This window comes from Vigna umbellata, chromosome 1, assembly GCF_029865625.1.
Source record: "Vigna umbellata cultivar VRB3 chromosome 1, Vumbellata_1.0, whole genome shotgun sequence".
NCBI lineage: Eukaryota > Viridiplantae > Streptophyta > Magnoliopsida > Fabales > Fabaceae > Vigna > Vigna umbellata.
In genome coordinates, this window is record NC_142165.1 from 20682696 (window position 1) to 20687437 (window position 4742).

At 30.0% G+C, this 4742-nt stretch overlaps 1 pseudogene; it reads left to right on the plus strand.

Moving 5' to 3' along the window:
- The first annotated feature begins 516 nt into the window (after positions 1 to 516).
- Positions 517 to 3325, plus strand: LOC148204889 (uncharacterized; annotated as a pseudogene).
- Positions 3326 to 4742: the final 1417 nt, after the last annotated feature.

A 4742-nucleotide genomic window follows, 5' to 3' on the forward strand; every position in this document is an offset into this window, starting at 1 on the left:
CGAATTGACTTACTTAATTACAAGTTCTTTTTTAAATCCAAAAAATATTATAATTTTTTTGTAAATTTAAATAATTTCAGGATGTTAAACTCCAAAGACAATTCAAAATAAAATAATTAACATATAATTCAAATGTAATGCAAAAGCAAACCCAAAAAACGAATAAATAAGTTTATAATATTTACAATTTTTGTGTCACTTATCCACTTATAAGATTAAAGTCTTAAATGGATAAATTTATAATATTTTGCTCTCTTGAAACATCTTTTTATTTATTTCCATTTACAATATAATAAAAAAATGTTAACTAATAATATTGAAACACAAAAATAATAAATAATTAAATTAAACTAGGTGGGTTGGTGAGCCAACCTGGTTCAATCCAGGTGAGCCGGGTTCTAAGTGAGTTGGATTGAAAATTGGATTGAAAATTGCCCTGCATAAAAAAAATTATTTTTTTCAAACCCAACCCGGCCCGAACCCGTGGTGAGCCGGGTCAGGTTGGCCCATTGGCCCATGGGTTCTAACCCATTTTGACAACATTAATTATTACTATCTACATATTATTACATTTCCATTAAAATTGTTGTTACAAAGTCGAATACATTTTGCAAAAACTTCAACTTTTAGAAACTTCAACTTCTAGTACTCTTAACTTCAATTTCACACTCTCAGGTCGAAATGTTCAAGTATTCGTTCTCTCCAAACTGAATAAGGTTTGTACCCGCAGAAGATACACTAAAGTTAGTCAAGTGTGTTGATGACAATAAATATAATAATTAATGAACTTATTTAATTTATTTCGTATAACGTACTATTTATACTATTGTTTATGAGTTCTTATCTAGAAGGACATAAACTACATTATCTATTTACGTGTTAGTCTTGCATTGACTAAAGACATATCTTTCTTATGATTGGGGACTACCCTAAAGTTTTATCATATAATTTTTTATATATATTTAAAAATAATATTTATATATTATTATATTATTTAAATAAAGTTTAGAGAACTTTTTCAAAACCCTATTTCGTTTCTCTACGACCCTCCTTTTTTTTTTCTTCTTTATTTAGTTTCTCTCTTCCCCTTCTTTTCTACGTTCTTTCCTTGATGTGTCTTATACCTTTATCTATTTCATACTTCTTCTTTTATCTCAATTTTCACTTTCAATTTTTTATCTTTTTCAAAATTAAATATCACCAGAGTGAAATTAAAGGGTTAAGGAACATTTTGGACCAATCAATTTCTTTTTTTTTTTGCAAGTTTATGTATTTTCCTTTCTTTTTAAACAATTTGTTTTCCTCTTCCATGTGATAAATTTGTCTACTGTGTACCACTGGATTGTGATAAATTTATATTTTTGTAAATAGGTGAAAGGTGATAAATTTATATTAAAAAATTATTATAAAGAATACAAAAATTGAAAAAAAAGTTCTTAGAGTTACATATAATTAATTTAAAAATTCTTTAAAATGTGATATGAGAAAGAGTTCTCAAATTTGACAATACCCACCAAATCATATTGATGAGGTACGAATGACTTATCTAAAATGAGATCCATATCAAATGCATTTAGAAAATTATTTATGATCAGATAAAAATGATTAACCAAAAAGATTTCAATACAGTTGGTTTAGTTTATTTTCTTCATGGTTAGAGTATTCATTGTTAAAAGATGTTGCATATTGCTTACCTTACTATCTTTTTAGTAAAAAACCAAGCAGGCCTCCTAGTTTAGATGTTTTCAAGTGATTGAATTTGAATTCTAATTAGGAAGGAGTTGGTTGTCTTTATTATTGTTTTAACTTTGTTAAGTGTTTTTTTTTATAGGTTTTAAAAGTTGGAAGGGAAGTTAATAATGAAAAGAATTATGCTTTTCTTAAACACATAGGGAAGGATCCTTGCTCACCACACAATAATGTAGTGAGAGTTTGTCAAGACTTGTTAAATCAAAATTGTCATAGCTATAGTTATAATTTGAATTGTGAATAGATGAATACTAGATATATAAATGCAAGAACTGGTTTTCTGATTTTCAGGTGTAGTAAAATTAAAAAAAAAACGAAGCTTTTATTAAAAAAATCACTAAAAAGATGTCGGAAGATGCACTTCGTGACACTAATTTATGTCAATTGATGTCGGCCTTTGCCATTTATGACATCAATTAACATTGGAAAGTCCAATTTTCGACTCCAAATCCTTCACAGTTCCACTCCAGAGGAAAACTTTCGTTGACCAAATATCTGTGGCTCAACGAACTTGACGTCGGGCAACAAATATTCAGACATCAAACCCTAATAGAAACCACCTTCTGGATGATCGCTAAGGGGATTGTGCTGCGCTCCATATGACGTCGGTGTATATATTCATCTAACATCAATTAACGTCGGGGTTATAGTCTATGTCAATTTAACGTCTCCCGATATGACGTTCGTCTATTTTTGGATGTTAAAGGTCGAAAAACATTGACGTTAAAGCCCTTTTTTGCACCAGTGTAGGATAGTTTTAAAAGTGCAAAAATCATATCAAATTATGTAGAATAAGTTGTGTCTCAATACTTCAATTGACATAGTTCTTTTTTTTTATCATTTCAAGGTTGTGCTTTTAGAGGTCATGATGAAACTACGAGGAACCAAAGTAATTTTCTTGAGATGATAAAACTCATAGAACCATACAATGATGAAGTTGCAACAATTGTTTTGAAAAATGCTCCATATAATTCCAAATATACTTCACATAAAATTTGAAAGGAATTATTAAATATTATTTCTAGTAAAGTGAAAAACCATATTCACGAGGAAGTTGAGGATTCCAAGTTTTGTATAATTGTCGATGAAGCTTGTGATATAAAAAAAAGAACAAATGGCTCTTGTTTTGAGATTCCTTGACAAAAATGTTTTCATATGAGAGTAGTTTTTTGATATTGTGCATGTTAAAGACACAACAACATTAACTTATAAGAATGAATTGTGTGTTGTACTTTCTCAATATAATTTTAATGTTTCTAATATGTATGGTCAAGGGTGTTAGAAATATGAGAGGAGAATGGAATAGATTGTGATTGTCCTTATGCATATTATGTTTATTGTTTTTCTCATCGGTTACAACTTGTCTCATCGGTTACAACTTGTTGTGGTTGCTGCATCAGAAGCAATGATTCCAATTCATTAGTTCTTTTCAAAATTGACTTTTATTGTTAATATTGTTTGTTTTTGTACTAAATGTTATGATGAGTTACAAGCTGTCAAGTTGGATGAAATTGCATATTTGTTAGAAATTGATGAGTTTGAAAATTGTAAAGGGCAAATCAAATTGGTATTTTAAAACAAGTTAGGGATACCCATTAGAGCTCTCAATCTTCTTCTATTTGTAGCTTGATGAATATGTATGATGCAACTTGTTCAATTCTAAAAAAATTAGTGTTGATGTTTACTTATTCTTAACATGGTGATGCTGATAATACTTTCAAAAGTTTGGCTTCATTTGAGTTTATATTGATTTTGTATTTGATGAGAGAAATTATAGGGATAACAAATGTTCTTTTGTCGAGCATTACAATAAGATATAATTAATGTTATGCATTTAGTTTGTTCTACAAAATTACTTGTTTAAAAAATGTGACTTCTTTTTGTGAAAAACATGTGATTGAGGTGCCTCAATTTTTATGTAACAAGTCAAGATGCTCTCGTCACCAAAAAGATCATATAGTGGAGTATTATTTGAGAATTGGTATATTCTTTGTTATAATTGATAAACAATTACAAAAGTTAAATCGTAGATTTAATAACTAAGCAATGGAGTTATTAATTCTAAGCTCAATCTTATATCATAAGGATGCATATCAAACTTTTAATATTGATAAAATTTGCATTCTTGTAGACAAATATTATCCCATGCATTTCAATGAGCAAGAAAAGATTAATTTTTCATTTTCAACTTCAAATATATTATCCCATGGATTTCAACGAGCAAGAAACATTAATTTTTCATTTTCAACTTCAGCATAGCGTTAAGATTCAAATTTAAAGAATTTATCAACATTCTAATATTAGTGTATATATGTTTGGTCGCAACAAAAAAAGTCAAAAATTTATTACTTGATTGATATATTAGTTCAACTTATCATAACCTTTTCAATTTCTACAACTACAACTGACATTTAATGATAGCATGATAGTATTTTATGATTATTTTATTACATGATAGCTAATGATAGTTTTTTTTTAGGTTTAATCCTTTTCGACATCCCTATTTACCTATTTATGTACGAATGTCTCAATTGGGTCCTCGTTTTTTAAAGTGTATCAAAATGGTCCCTAATTTTGAAAATTGATATCAATTGAGTCCTTTCCGTTAAGTTGGCTGGACGGCGTTAAAAAAATTGATGAGTGGATGCTGAGATGACGAACGAACGCTCGTCCACCAGCGAACGAACGCTTGTTCACCAGCGAACGAACGCTCGTCCACCAGAGAACGAACGCTCGTCGACCTCTTACTGCTGGACGACCGTTCGTTCCACACTGGACGACCGTTCGTTCGGTGGTCGACGAGCGTTCGTTCGCTGATGGACGAGCGTTCGTTCGCTGGTGGACAAGCGTTCGTTCGTCATCTCAGCATCCACTCATCAATTTTTTTAACGCCGTCCAGCCAACTTAACGGAAAGGACTCAATTGATATCAATTTTCAAAATTAAGCACCATTTTGATACACTTTAGAAAACGAGAACCCAATTGAGACACTC